We start from the raw sequence: 16,200 nt of genomic DNA on the forward strand, positions 1-16,200 counted from the left end.
TTCAGTGCCAACTTATCATTGTGGAAAGATACATTATTGTGCTTAATCTCCTCTGGTAGATGTATTTGTACCAAGGAATACCACTACAGTGTATGGTCCCTTTTCTTCCGTTCTGTAAGAAGGATTATCACTGCATCTCTGAAAGCAAGGAGGTAAAGAAGCGAAGTTATATCTCCCAGGGAGTATATAAACCCAAGCTTAACCTTACCCAGGAAGTCTTCATTGTCGCAAGGGGAATCCTGCAGTCCCTTGTTAGCAATGTTCCTTCTTTCATTCCAGTTCTCTGGCCCAAGAAGAAAGAAGCCAAGAAAGAGTACAATGACAACTAGAAAAATGAGTTATAGAAGAACACCACCTGAAAATAAAGAAAAACACTTTGTTTCAAGTGCAGGCTCTCAGAGGAAGAGATTTTAGTACAATCTTTCAGATTGCTGGGCTCTCCCTCTTCCGTCTCAATCATGACAGGTCCTCTTTCTGATGATTGGCAGCTTACCAGCCCCAGTTCATCACCACCACCAACGTGGGTGACAAATGGCAGGTCCTTTCTTGTTGTGGGCAATAACTTCTCAACTGAACCCTAAAGGGCAGGTCCTTTCTGGTGGCAAGCCATCCCCGTTTCCTTGATATAACAGCTTTCTTTTGTCTACTACACGTACTGTCCTCTTCTACTTCTTCACCTTGGCTCATTCACTGTTACCTCCATCTCTTCCTCAAAAAGGGAGCACTTGGGGAATGCTCTGTGACAAGGTCAGGCCAGATGGCTACAGGAGAGCGATAGAAGGCAGATATATTAGCCCCAGGTTAAGTAGGTCCCTTTTCCCTGGGTAAGGTAACAGGGAAGTTTCCAGAACAATCAGGAACCTCCTGGGAACAATTAAGGCAGACAGGCTGATTAGAACACCTGCAGCCAATCAAGAAGCTGCTAGAATCAATTAAGACAGGCAGGCTAATCAGGACACCTGGTTTTAAAAAGGAGCTCACTTCAGTTTGTGGTGCGCGTGCGAGGAGCAAGAGGTGCAAGAAGCTGAGAGTGAGAAGGTGTACTACTGGAAGACTGAGAAGTACAAGCATTATCAGACCTCAGGAGGAAGGTCCTGTGGTGAGAATAAAGAAGGTGTTGGGAGGCAGCCATGGGGAAGTAGCCCAGGGAGTTGTAGCTGTCACGCAGCTGTTACAGGAGCCACTGTAGACAGCTGCAATCCACAGGGCCCTGGGCTGGAATCCGGAGTAGAGGGTGGGCCCCGGTTCCCCTCCATCCCCCCCAACTCCCTACTTGATACTGGAGGAGTTGACCTGGACTGTGGGTTCCACCAGAGGGGAAGGTCTCTGGCCTGTTCCCCGATCCACTCGGTGGATCAGCAGAGCCTACGAGGATTGTTCTTCTTCCTTTTCCCTATGCTGGCCAATGATGAGGCTAACTGAGTTAACAGCAGATTTGAGCTATGAAAGTGGCCAAACTGAGGGCTGCTGTGAACCTCTGAGGCAAGCAAATCTGCCAGTAAGCGCAGGACCCACCAAGACAGAGGAGGAACTTTGTCACAGCCCTTAATCCTGACTTCCCTTTCCCCCTCCCATTACTGTTTATCTAGGGCTGCAAGTGCAATGTGGGGTTTCTCTTCGTGTTTTTTCTCTTCCTTCACTGTGATTTTTCCTGGCAGTATAAACTCTTCCTCTACTTGGTACAGAGGATCTGAGCAACCGGGTAGCCTCCTAGCTTTGGTGCACACAACCAGCCCTTATCCCCTCCAGCTTTGAAATGCAAGGTTGTGCATTAAGGTGGCTGATCTAGCAGCCCTACTCATTTCCTGTCCCCTTTAAAGTTGTGAACTTCTTCTGGCTACTACCTCAATGTTCCCTCCCCAGAGTCCTTTTTTCTTCCAAGGGTGTGTCTAGCCTGCAGCTGGGAGGTGATATTCTTAGCAGCGTAGACAGACTCATGCCTACTCCAGCAGAGCTAGCATGCTAAAAATAGCAGTGTGGACATTGCAGTAAGGACAGCTGCTCAGGCTAGCTACCCTAGTCCAAGCCCCACTGATTAGCTGGGTCCAAGCTCAGGTAGCTAGCTCGAGCTGCTGCCTGGGCCACAACATCCACCTGTAGGGGCCAGCTGCCATTCCTCCTGTTGTGCATGGTTCTGATAATTGGGTACAAATTTATCCTAATTGTAAGCTAACTGTAAAAATCTAGTGAAAGTTCATAGGATGTCACAATAACCTATAGCAACAAATGTTGACAGGAAAAAGGTGCAAAGGTGAGACAGAGACTTAATTAGTCCAAACAACATTTTTGGCATCCCAACATGGGGCCTAAATACACACTCAGAAGCTGCCACCTTGGCAAACAAGCAATTGTTTTCAAAGTTAGTTTAAAACAAAAGTTTGTTTTAAAATTCTTAAATGTGTTGAACTTGTTTGAGATAAGCATGCCAAGTAAATTGTTAATTATTTTGCTTTTTTTTAAAAAGAGGTTTGGCAATTTTTTTAAAATTCTATTTTTTTAAAATCTTAAATGCTTTTTTGAGGTTTATAGTTTCTGTGATTGGTAATCATTTTGAAGGTTTACTGAAAAGGTATTTTTAAGAAAAAGTAAAAATGAAGTGATTTAAATAGTTGAAGGTTAAGTTACTAATGCACACTTTATCAAAGTAACATCTTGGGTAACCCTCTTGTTAACAAAATGCCATTTTAATTCAAGGCTGCTACTGCATTAAATATGAATTAAATCTCAAACAACCAGAACTAGGAGCTTTTGCACCACCACATTTTTTGGTGATGGTTTTGTTTTGGCAATTTTTTTTCCTTTTGGATTTTGCGGAGTGTATGTGTTTTTTTCTTGTTCTTTTGGATTTTGCAGTGGGTTTTTTTTTTCATTCCAGTTACGTTTTTTAATGTTTGTGTTTGTTTTTGTTCTGGACATGAGACACCGGTTAGTGTTAGTATTGCAGTTTAGATCCTTGTGATAGACTATGTTGCCACAATGGTCATACTGTCATCACAAATGTTGGTGGCAAAACAGGTGGGCTAAGTCTGTCATGAACTACAAATGTCTGAATTTTTACTCCTTTGGGTGTTGCAAATTGCTCATGAATGCAAAAGTGATTCCCAAAAACCATCATTTTGTTGCTTCTTTTTAAATAAGACAACACACTTGGGTAAGAATGCCATCAGGGCTAAAGTTTTTCTCCAAGAGAGCAAGCTTAACCACTATTATATACAATTTTCATGGTTTGTGTAAATGTGCAGCTTTTACTGTGTAAGAGGCAAAAACAGCCCCTCCTCTATCTCCCCTCCCCCATTTATCCATTTGGGACATACAGCTAAAGAAGTGACAAGAACTAGTTTGTTTTTAAACATCTTACAAATGACTGCATTGCATCTTCAAGAGGGGTGGATTTTGTCTGGCTGGCCAAATGAAGGGAACAGCGCTTTACTGCTGGGGAGTTGGGGGAAGAGGTCAGAAACTGCTGCAAAAGGGGAGGACGGATCAGCGTGGTCACTGACTCATCCCCTGGGAACTGGAAGGGCAGAAGGGTTTAAAAGGGACAGCCCCGAGCAGTGAAGCCCCTCTTACATGGAGCAGGCTAAGGCTACACCCACCTTCCCTCCCCCTTAGCTGGTAAAATACCAGGTTTGGTCAAGACCTATGTGGGCACTGCACTAGCTGCCCCTTTTCAGGGGGGCTGGGAAGGAATTTTTCCCTCACCACCAGATTGGCCTGGTGGAGTGGGGGTTTTCCCTCTGCCTCCCCCACAGCAGGTTCAGGGAGGGCTTTGATGATGTGTGGCATGAAGGGGTTAGGCTTTATGTCACAACTCATGTAAGTGTGGGGCGGATGTCCAGGGCAGGTACTCCATGGGGAAGGGATACAGTGACGAGATAATGGCTTGGAAAATGACTTAATCAGGTGGTGCTGGTTAAAGGAATGGATTGGGGATGGTGGGAGTGGTTGGGGCTCCTATGAATGGTATGGCAGGGAGCCAGCCCCCCTTTCTTATAGCACACTTTAACCCTCCTATGGGGGGGGGATGGTAAGATCCCATCAATGGGTTGGTTGGGGGACCTGGATGAAAAAAGAGGGACCTGATGGAAGCCCCCAGGTAATTACTGAATGAACACGGGGTTACCTGCACTATACACTTACCTTCTGGGTCAACCCAGACACCTAATAATAAAGTTGTGGCCTGATTAAAACCATGCCAAGTGCCTTATATCTTTTAGTCTAGCTGGACAACAACAGCAGCAGTTTTGAATTTTGTTTTAGCTATAGGTGAAGTGAGTTGTAAGTTCTTAAGCTCTGTTAACATCTGAAAGGTTTAACAGTCATTTTTGTAATATCTGATTAAATCCCAATTTTTGGGATAAGAAATTTGCAAATTGTAAAAGATAACCAAGTACCTTTTTCTTTTCCTTTTTCTATATGCTTGAAATGATAGGTTTTTTTTTAATTGTGGTTTTGTGAACAAACATCTGACCTTGGCAGAATTGATTGATAAAAGAGAGAGCTTATGTTGTGATAACTGGGCCTATAAATTTAATCTAATTGTGAGCTCAGCTGTAAAAAGTGAATGTAAGTTCATAAGATGTCAACAACAACAAACGTTGATGGGAAAAGGTGCAAAAGCAAGACTAAAAGACTGAATTAGTCCAACAAAAAAGGCCTGCTCATATAACTCAAGGACTGTGTTAAGTAAGGACTGTGGTAAACTAGGAAAGTATGGAACGAGAAATCAATGAACCAAAACTGGTGTGTTGGAAACAAGGCCTAATAGGTGGGCAGAATGAGGGGATGGGCTGCCCACCACTCCCTTTTGGAGTCCTTAAAGAGACTCTGGAAGAAAAACTGGCTACTGGAGCGAGCTTCACTATTATGGCTGCCACCCCTACTGTCTCCTAGGACCCTGAGCCTTTGTCATTTTGATCCTGAGGGATGTCCTGAGTAGACTGGGCCAGAAAGAGGGACCCAGGTGACATCGCCACCTCTACTGGGACCAACTGAATCCCAACCACCATCGGGGATGAAATGGGATTGGAATCTAGCAGCAACAACAGTTCCAGCCCATCTCAACTTCTCTTTTCCCAAAAGGACAGTTATCATCTTGATACCACCTAAGAGACTGCCAAACAAAGGGGGGTTTCCTTCTAAAAATTCTCTTCAGCTAAAAGGAGAGTGAACAAAGGATGATGATAAATAAAAGCATTATTTAATACTCTCAGCATTTTAAATGTAAACTGTTTTTCCTACTCTTCTTTATCTTTAATAAAAGGTTAAAAGGATTTTTATGGGGTGTTTGTATATGAAACTCCAAACCTTGTGTAATATTGGACAGTGATTGGGTTATGTTAACATCTTTGGTCTATTTATTCCATCTTAATTATTACAAGACACCCTCTGAAGACACTGAGGGAACATGCTGCTCCCTCTACAGAGCTATATTCAGAAATGTACCTGCGCTGTCCAATTTTTGTGTCTCTGCCAGCTCTGCATGCTAAGCAACTGCCCCTCTCACCCCACCCTAGTTACCGCCCTGCTTCAACTCACTTAAAACCTCTTTCTTTTTGTTAATGAACTTGTTTTACTTTTAATCTAAACCACCCCCATGCTGTGTGTGAATCGAAGTGATTGTTAATTCCTTTTAAAGGAATAAACTTTGCTTTTGTTCTCTTTAAAGAAGCCACGAATCTTATTACTTCTCTGGGTGTTCCAGGAGAGGGCTAGACACTTCAGGACAGATGGTTTTGGGGAAATTCGGGACTGGAAGTGTGGTGGGTTTGCAAGGCTGGTTGATACCAGGGTGGGGCTCTTCCATTGTCAGCAGGCAGCTGGGGTCAGGGCACTGAACAATGAGGCTGTGGAGCACCCAGACACTCAAGAAACTGCCTGCTTGTCTGCTGGCTGTTTGGGTCTCACCTGTGAGCCAAGCAGCAGAGCATTTAAGGCACCCAGGGTTATAGGACAGGTCGTAACATAACCTCTTACTGATCTGGATTGCACCCCAAAATATTACAAATGTATAATAATAAATATACTATTTCTGTGATTTGCAATATACACTAATAGTGATTAAATTCCTGCCAGATACCACAGTTAAGCCATCTTTAACTGAGTAATGTACGGAGAAGACAGAGAAACTGACTGTAGTCAAATTTTATTAAGGATAAAATAGGGCTAAGATCAGGTGAAAACTACTGTCTTTTATTTTGAAAATATGGCTTATTCTAACTTAAAATGGTATGGTGGTGTTTTATAGATAATCCTTCAGTTATTTCCTCCAGATAATAATTATTCAAAGGATCAAACACATTATCTTCAATGTAAAGCAAAGATTATTAAAATAGGAAACCTTGAAAAGGTGAAGAAATACAGTAGATGGAAATAAAACTCATAGGAATTGCTTTAATTTTCATACGTTACTACTACTAAACATTCTGTAGTACAAATATTTCATCTGGACAAGTCTATACAACTATAGCTGTGCTGTTTATATCAAATTTACTTAATTCTGTACTTGAGACAGAACACAAACTGACATAAAATCCTGCATTTTATGCATACTTTTAACACACTATTAATGAAAAATATGTACTACTTTGAAAAGCTGACAAGTTTTCCTCAACTTTTAATCCCCCCCACAATATTTTACAACTTTATCTTTACAACTAAAATTTTGTAAAGTTTAAAAGGCTGAAAGATGATATTTGAGAATGGTTTGTGGCAGTGACTATGAAGTGTAGTCTGAGTGTGGATGGGGTGCTGCAGGTTTTTTCTAGAGCAGCATGTAGGATTACTTACTAGTAATGTTAGATAAATGCAGCTACTATAAGTAGTACCTACTATCTGGGCATTGAACCAGTTTTTATTTAAATCAATTGGAGTTTTGCCACTGACTTCACTGGAGCAAGACTGGGCCAAAAATTTCAATAAGATTTGCAAATTCAGCATAACAACCAGTTCATCTTTCTATATATTACTATGGGTACAAGTAATTCAATGACTCAGTCTGCTCCACCAGAGACCTTATGTGGGTCTTTCTTACTTGCTTTGTCATACAAGCACTGGCAATACTGCTGACCCTGGCCCCCTGGCTCCTCACAGTTTCAATGGCTGAAAAGAAGCTAAAGGCTTAAAATCAGAGAAAAGAGTTTCTTATTACTTAAAATTCAAGGACAGCGCCCCAGACTTCACTTGGTGTGTGTCACATTTGTTGACGCAGGGTTCTGCAGCCATGAAATTCAAAGATCCTCAGAAGGAATGTATCAAGCCATTTTTTATTTTTTTGGCTAAGACTTTTTTTAAAAGAGAAGTGCATCAGGCCATAAGTGGAGTGGACTTTAAAAAAAAAAAAACAAACAAAACAATCTTATGTCATACACAAAGAGAGAGAGATATCTTTGTGGATCTAATGTTAGCCTAAAAGGACCCCATGGATAGGGAAGTGGAGGCAGTCCCTGGATTTTTTTCTTTTGACCTGCATACTGCACAATTTTCTGCAGCATTCTTTCCTGTATGTCCAGGTTTGTCAGATGCTGTTAGTTATAGCAGGAATATTTCAGTTATAGCAGTTATATTTCATTTAGTCCATCTCTAAAAGTTAAGGAAAAACCTACCCAGAATCCTCTTGGCTGCCAACAACCTTAGTGTAATTGCCCAAGGCTCCCTCAAGTTAACTTTCAGTTTATTCAGGGGCACACAGAGCATATGCATTAGGCCAGTGGTTCTCAAACTTTTCTACTGGTGAACCCTTTCACACAGCAAGCCTCTGAGTGTGACACCCCGCCCCCTATAAATTAAAACCACTTTTTTATATATTTAACACCATTATAAATACTGGTGGCAAAGTGAGGTTTGGGATGACCCCCATGTAATAACCTCACAACTCCCTGAGGGGTCCTGAACCCCCGTTTGAGAGCCCCTGCATTAGGCCATAGATGGAGTGGAGGATATCTTGTCAATTTAGAAGATAGCCTTTGCCTTCAAAAGGGATAGGTTCTGTAGGGAAATGCAAGATGTCACTCTGATTTGATTTGTCACATACTAAAGCCTCTCTCTTCCTGTGCCAGCCTCCCAGATAAGGAGACCTAAGTTCTCTTCCTCAGGGAAAAGTCACTTCTTTATGAAATCTTTAGTAAATCTGATCCCAGATTTCAGATCACAGATAACTGGGATCCTCCCACAACCAACTGCCCACAAATAATCCTGACATGAAACCCTAATCTTTTCTCTCAGCTCCCAAGCAGGGGCATAAAGGTTTGTAGCTATTTGCCCTTACCTTCTGCAGACTGTCCTCTGGAGAGTTCATTTTCATCCCAGTGGACAGTCATTCCCGCAGATTCATAAGTCTTTACCAGTCTCTGTGAAGTATTCCCTTGAAGCATTCCAACTGTCTGTCCTTCCCAGGATAGTGGTCTGTTGCTTCTGGGAGCTGTGCTGGGAACTGAGGGATAGGTAACCAGAGAACATCGCAATCAAAATAACTTTGAACATTGCTAGTGCAGACACACTGAACATTTTGTGCTTAAATGTATAAAATACAACTGGTTCAGTTATAAACAGTTAAGTTCTCTAGAACAGAGAAGCCCCAAGAGTAAGGCAAGCAGCCTGCCTATGTGCAATTTATTTTATTTTTATCTTTGCTGAATAGGGTTAAAATATGTGGGGAAATGACCACATTAAAAATTGGGTTGTTATAATTTACTTACTGAAGAGTCCATGTAGAATTTCTAAAACTGACTAAGTGCTGATTGAGCCATAGATAAAAACAGTTGAATCTGCAGTAAAAACAGATAACATTAGCCAGAGTGCAATTTTGGAAGAGCCTGCCAGTTTCACTCTAAAATTGTCCAAAGTTTAAATTTGTTCTTTTAATTAAAAAGGCTACATGCCTTTTGGGAGGGGGAGGAGGGTTATATTGGATTACTGCATTTCAAACCATATACTTAAAATGTAAGACAATTTGGTTTGCAGTTTTTGAAATGAGAAGTTAAATCTTTTGTATAGATAATGAAAATGTACTGCTATTAAAGGTCCCAGTCCATCAGAAAGCATCCTCAGTAGAGACTCTGGGTAAAATCCTGATGCCACGAAGTCAATGAGAGTTTTTGCCATCAACTTAAGTGGGACAAGATTTCACCTTTTGAGCATCACAGGCTACCACAGAAACAGAGGATGTTCCTTAATCTGAGACGGTCATTCAGCCTCAGGGTATGTCTATACTACCCGCTGGATCGGCAGGCAGCGATCGATCCAGCGGGGGTCGATTTATCGCATCTAGTCTAGATGCGATAAATTGACCCCCAAGTGCTCTCCTGTCGACTCCTGCACTCCACTGCCACGAGAGATGCAGACAGAGTCGACGGGGGAGTGGCAGCAGTCGACTCACCACAGTGAAGACACCGTGGTGAGTAGGTCTAAGTATGTTGACTTAGCTACGTTATTCATGTAGCTGAAGTTGCATAACTTAGATCAATTCTCCCCTCCCTCCCCCCAGTGTAGACCAGGCCTCAGTATCAGCTGTTTATTGTTTAAAGGGACATTTGTCAACTTGAAAAATCACATTTCTGTCTTAAACTTACGTACTTACTATTACAGGGCATTCTATGCCAAAAAATTAAAAATTCAGCACACAATATTTTAAAATTCTGCAAGTTTTATTGTCAATAAATAAATGCAGCAGCTCCAGCATGGCAGTGGGGAGCACAGGCCACTGGCTGTACAAAGGTGGGAAATCACCCCACAGCCTCTCCACCTCTCAGGACACGGACTCAGTGGTGAGACTGCACCAGACCCTGACACAACACAAGGCCTGGGCCTGTCCCAGAAACACCCTGAGGCCCTGCCCCTCTGTACCATGTGCACCAGGTGTGGGGCAGGCAGGCTCCACTAGGCAGAATCCAAGTGTGGAGGGGCTCAGTGTGTGTGTGTGGGATCCAGGTGTGGGACAAGAGGATTCTGTGTGGGACAATCTGGGTGCAAGCAGCTCAGTAAGGAGGTCTAGGTGTGGAAGGATTTGGATGCACAGAGGCTCGTTGCGGGGGGGGGGGGGGGGAGAGGGTTTCCAGGTGCAGGGGTAATGGGGACTCTGCGGGGGCTTCCAGGTGAAAGTGGTTGGGGCTCAGCAGGGGGGTCTGGGTGCAGCTAGATGGGTGTCTAGATGTGGGAACCCAGGGTGGTGCAGGGGCGTGGGGATTTTAGTGCAGATGGCTCAGTGGGGGGTGGTCTGGGTGCAGGAGTATGGGGGCTCCAGATGCAAGGGTTGAGGTTCAGTGGGGTGGGGTTTGGGTGTGGAGGGCTAGGGTGGTTCTGGGTGTATGGGGTGAGGCTTGGTGGGGGTATCTGGGTATGGGAGGTCCAGATGCAGGGGGGTTGGGTGGATGGGGGAGTAGCTCCCCGTACAGTGACCCTGTGATGCTGAGGAGTGATGGGGACAGGAAGCAGGGGCGAATGCTGAGCTTCCTGCAGCTGTGGGAGTTTATGGGGATGGGTCTGACACAGTCCCAGACACTCCTTGCAGGGGAAGAGGAAGCAATACTTAGTCCCCAGGTTTTAAAAACTGTGAGGCCCTCATGCCTTTTAACAATGGGCATTACTGGATGCACATCTATTTAGGTGAAGGACATTAGGGACAAATGCATTATTTGTAAGTTTTTCTCTAAGACGATGCAAAAATCCAGAGAAGCCCTTCTGAGATTACCTCTGAGAGGTATCCAGCCTCTGATCCAGGCCAGCCCAGGACTCATTAAGCAGAATACACCTCTGCAAGAAGTACTTCGGCAGCTAGAATTTCAACTGTTCTGTCGCTGAGATCCTCAACCAGTAATAGAGGGCAGAAAACCTCATAAGACTCCCAGGGAAAAGAGGAACTGTTCTCCATACCGAGGCCAGTCAAAGGACCCTAAGACTTCCAGCTCTGTAGTGTTCATAGGGAGCTAAAGACTAGAAAGGCTCCTCAAGAACCAAGTTTGGTACCAATGAAGCTGGTACACATTGCCATTCCTCCGATACCCATGATCTTGGTATCAATGCTGTTGAAATCTTCACGCCTGGTGGTAATAACTGCGACATCAGTACTCTTGAAATCAACTCCCCAAGCATTTATGGCAACCAGAGACTACATATCGGTACTGGAGTCTCGTATACTGACCCATGAGATGATGGCCTTAGGGCTGGCTTCAGACTGTTAAACTCACGGATACCTCGGAAGCCTTCAAATATAAGGGCTCCAAGTATACCTACTGTTTCTGTGTGATGATTTGGGGAACATATGTACAACTTATGAATTATGGTTGATATCATGAAGTTATTTTGAAGTTGTTACTGTGAAAATTGCTGTATCACAAATGCCTCTTGTCATAAATATAAAGGAAAGGGTAAACACCTTTAAATCCCTCCTGGCCAGAGGAAAAACCCTTTCACCTGTAAAGGGTTAAGAAGCTAAGACAACCTCGCTGGCACCTGACCAAAATGACCAATGAGGAGACAAGATACTTTCAAAGCTGGGGGTGGGAGGGAGGAACAAAGGGTTCTCTCTGTCTGTGTGTTGCTTTTGCCGGGACCAGAGCAGGAATGCAGGTCAGAACTTCTGTAAAGAGTTAATAAGCAATCTAGTTAGATATGCATTAGATTCTGTTTTGTTTAAATGGCTGATAAAATAAGTTGTGCTGAATGGAATGTATATTCCTGTTTTTGTGTCTTTTTGTAACTTAAGGTTTTGCCAAGAGAGGGATTCTCTATGTTTTGAATCTGATTACCCTGTAAGGTATTTACCATCCTGATTTTACAGAGGTGATTCTTTTACTTTTTCTTTAATTAAAATTCTTCTTTTAAGAACCTGATTGCTTTTTCATTGTTCTTAAGATTCAAGGGTTTGGGTCTGTGTTCACCTATGCAAATTGGTGAGGATTTTTATCAAGCCTTCCCCAGGAAAGGGGGTGTAGGGCTTGGGGAGATTTTGGGGGGGGGAAACATTTCTTTCCCTGTTATATTTGTTAGATGCTTGGTGGTGGCAGCAATAAAGACCAGGGACAAAAGGTAAAATAGTTTGTACCTTGGGGAAGTAGTAATCTAAGCTGGTAAAAATAAGCTTAGGGTGTTTTTCATGCAGGTCCCCGAATCTGTACCCTAGAGTTCAGAGTGGGGAAGGAACCTTGACACCCGTCTATCTGTGTATCCACCAGTGCTGACAAGTTTTAAGCATTTCCCAGACAGGTATATTGGTGGGTCACTAGAAGTCAATGACTATCTAATTCAGAGTGAAGTACTTTGGGACAATGGATTTGCTGGAGCCTGGGAGAAGGTATTTCCTTCACTCGTGTAAAGGGGGTGGGGGAAGTGCAGAGAGTGGAAGATCCCCAAGAAAGGCAAAGAGACAGAAATGACAAAGCAGGAGGGACAGTTTAGAGTAACACAAAGAAAGTTTGGGCAGGAGAGGGGAAGGGGATGAATCAGCCAAGTCAAGCAAGGTGAGGTGGGGGGAGAAGGCTCCATGTTTCAGAACCAAAATATGCTCTGTAACAAAAGGACACAGATGACCTTGACTCCAGCTCAAAGAATGCTCTGGAGTGGTGAGGAAACTGAGGCAGGGAAATGCACACAGGGTTTATGATTTTTGTAAAGATCTATGTATTTATTATGTGAGTAAGAAAAATTAATGGGTAAGAACCCTGTGCAAAGAATCTGTGTTTTATAAATTGCACCAACCACATAGCCCCTTGAGATGGTGAACCACAAGGCTCACATCTTTGGGTGGAGTTCAAGAAGAGGTTGTATTTGAGGTATGGGAGAGTTCAGCACTGGTTCTAAGGGCTGAGCAATTGGATAATGTAGTTGCAACTCTAGAGAGGATGCTAGATATAGGGGCTGCATCCCAAGAGTGTGCTTAGGACCCCAACACAGGGACAGTGCCTGGCCTCAGTTCAGACTCTCCTTTGTTTGCAAACCACCTTTCCCATCTCTGTAGTGCTTAGTCCCATATCTGGGACTGTAGAAGTGGGATACACCATCCAGTTTATTTGTACCCCTTCATCCCACCCTGCCTCCCCATCCCACTTCAGGGACCCCTTCTCATGAAGAACTTTGGTCCTGGAGGTTCAATCTCTCCTTCAGATGTGAGCCATAGGTGATGTTATGCAGAATTTAAGATGGAAGGGTTTTTACTCTGAATATTTCCTAATCTTGAAAGCCAAGGGAGGTCTCAGAACTATTTTAGACATGCGTCAGCTCAACTACTATCTCAAAAAATAAAGTTTTGCATGGTCACCCTGGCATCCATTATTACCTACATGGATCCTGGAGACCCTCAATTTAAGAGATGCCTACTTTCATGTGTTGATATACCAACAGCAGAGAAAATTCCTCAGATTCCTACTGAAGCACTCACATTACCAATTCATGGTGCTTCCATTTGGCCTACCTGCAATTCTTTGGGTGTTCACAATATGTATGGCCGTGGTAGCAGCATTCCTCAGGAGACTAGGAATGCAGGTTTACCCTTACATAGATGACTGGCTGGTCCAGAGCTCAGGTTATATTCAGCATTCAACTCATTCAGTCACCCTTCAAGGCCTTGGGCCTCCTGATCAATGCAGACAAATCTATCCTTTGCCCAGTACAGAGGACAGAGTTGATAGGGGCTGTGTTGGACTCTACACAGGTGAGAGTATTTCTCCCGAAGTCAAGATTTCGATCTATTTGATCTCTTGTGACAAACCTCAAGATTCATCCAATCACAGACCAAAACAGTATGAGGTTACTAGGGCACAGGGCAATGTGCACATATGTAATACAACATGCAAGGCTGCACCTCAAACCCCTCCAGATGTGACTGGCCTCAGTGTACTTGCCAATCCATCTTCATCTGGACACTGCTCATGGTACCTTTGTGGGTTCTAATTTAACTGAATTGGTGGTTAGATCCTCTCAATATTTATCTGGGTGTTCCCTTCCTCTGCCCTCAACCATTGATGACTCAGATATGTTGGCTCTAGGGTGTGGAGCTCGCCTGGGGCCCCTCCTAACTCAGGGTATTTGGTCCTTGACAGAACTCACTTTTCATATCAATGTCAGAGATTTCAGGGAGATTCATCTTGCCTGTCAGGCTTTCTTACCTCATATCAGGGGGAGAAACCTGTTTGTACAGACAACACTGCAGCAGTGTTTTACCTCAACAGGCAGGGAGGAGCTCGCTCATCCCTCCTGTGTCAGGAAGCAATTCACCTGTGGCAATTTTGCACAATCCATTCAATCAATCTCAAGGCCTCTTACCTTCCAAGTGAGCAGAATGGGCTGACTGCCTGAGCAGGTCTTTTCCCAGTCACCATGAGTGCTCTTTTCACCCAGATGCAGCCAGATGCATTTTCTAGCAGTGGGGGACTCCCCAGATAGACCTATTTGTGAACAAGTACAACACAAATGTCAACAGTTCTACTTCCTCTAAGGCCACAATCTGGGCTCCATCACAGATGCCTTCCTGCAATCCTCGACAGTAAAGCTTTACTACGCTTTTCCCCCAATCCCACTCTTACAGAGTGCTGCTAAAGATCAAGCGGGACCACACTCGGGTTATATTAATAGCCCCAGCATGGCCTGTCAACATTGGTTCTCCACTCTACTGGACCTCTCAGTGGCAACTCCAATCTCAATGCCGTTGCACCTGGATTTGATCTCTCAGGACCATGTTTGGCTGCTCCCCCTGAACCTGCAATACCCTCATTTAATGGCCTGGAAGCTCCATGATTAAATCCCAAAGAGCAGATTTGCTTGGAGCAAGTTTAGCAGATCTTACTAAAGTAGCAGAAAGCCCTCCACTAGGGCCATCTATCTGTCAAAATGGAGGCAGTTCTCCATCTGGGCTTGTCAAACCAGAGTCTCGCTGATGCATTCGTCCATCCAACAAATATGCAACTATCTGCTAAACCTAAAACAGGAAGATTTAGCAATTTCCTCTATCAAGGTTCATTGGGCAGCAATATCAGCTTTCCACCCTTGTGCAGATAACTGTTTTTTCTAACAACATAACAATTAGATTCTATAAAGGCCTGGAAAGATTGTACCCTAAATTAAGGGAGCCCATTCCCCTTTGGCATTTGAACTTGATTTTGTCCAAGCTTATGGGACCACCATTTGAGCCTTCAGCAACGTGCTCCTTATTACACCTTTCATGGAACTTGATTTGTATAACTGCTATCACTTCTGTCAGAAGGGTCTCCCAGCTGCATTCCCTCACATCTGATCCACCATATACTGTATTCTTTAAAGATAAAGCGTACTTATGCCCTCATCCAAGTTTTTTCTCCAGTGTAGTTTCTTGGTCTTGGTTTACCATGATCCCCACTCTCAAAAATAATTAGGTTGTTTCTTTGCCCACATCCTTGATTGTGAAAAAGTTTGGTGAATTTATGAGTCAGTCATATAGGTGGGGTAATACATGGATCTTGCCAGTGAGGCTGTTCCATAGCTAGAACTTTAGTAAAGGTCAGTACAGACAATGCCATTCTATAAGGACGAGTAATGCAATTCCTTGATTGATCAATCACAAACTGGAGGAATTTCTGATATTTTATCTGAATTGGTTTTCACAAATACTTGTCTTTCAGATCCATGAAAGCTAGAAAGGAGTCTGATTCCACATCTGCTATTGTTGATCTCAGTTATTCCCGTTTGAATTTTTTATATAAACACATACATTTCAAACCCTTCTTTTGTGATAATGAAGAAGAAAGAATAGATTTTCTGCCTGAACTCATCAAAGGTGGCAAGGGATTCTGAGGATAGGGCTGATCTGGAGACATGAGTCAAGGGTTTGAGTTTTTTGGCAGGATATCTAGAACATGGAAAAAACACAAGATGAGAGCTGGGGTAATATGAGAAGTTGTTATACCTTGTGCCTTTGCACTATTATTTGAAAGATCTAGTGGTCTGATGTTGCGTCCTCCTACTCCTTCCTAAATGCAGACAGTCTTCCCCCTTGAAGGCGGCAAAGAGTTTGTGGAAAAGAGTCACATATTGCTCTTGGAAAGTTGATTTGAACCCTGGCTTCTGTTGTGTCCTGGAGAAAAAGCACCCTCTGGACTTAAAGCTTTAGAGGGTAGGAAAAGAATACTTTTGTACTTTTCTGTTATATGGACCGACTTTTCTACTCTTTTTCTCTCTCACAAATGTTGGAAGGTGATGATACTGCTTTAGGTTTAGGGCCAGCTACCTCATTTA

At 43.4% G+C, this 16,200-nt stretch overlaps 1 protein-coding gene across 6 annotated transcripts in view; it reads right to left on the reverse strand.

Moving 5' to 3' along the window:
- The window catches only part of PDE3B (phosphodiesterase 3B), a 289,400-nt gene that overhangs the window by 24,938 nt on the left and 248,262 nt on the right, over window positions 1–16,200 (reverse strand). For 4 of the 6 annotated variants that reach the window (XM_077818371.1, XM_077818373.1, XM_077818370.1 and 1 more), the window contains exons 18-21: window positions 14,257–14,378; window positions 8,697–8,765; window positions 8,267–8,431; window positions 209–355 (exon numbers count right to left, since the gene is read on the reverse strand). The gene's annotated coding sequence lies outside the window, so the exon portion shown is untranslated. The remainder of the gene's footprint in view (window positions 1–208; window positions 356–8,266; window positions 8,432–8,696; window positions 8,766–14,256; window positions 14,379–16,200) is intronic. The other 2 variants (XM_077818372.1, XM_077818374.1) reach the window with 2 other exon arrangements.

This window comes from Eretmochelys imbricata, chromosome 6, assembly GCF_965152235.1.
Source record: "Eretmochelys imbricata isolate rEreImb1 chromosome 6, rEreImb1.hap1, whole genome shotgun sequence".
NCBI classification, from domain to species: domain Eukaryota; kingdom Metazoa; phylum Chordata; order Testudines; family Cheloniidae; genus Eretmochelys; species Eretmochelys imbricata.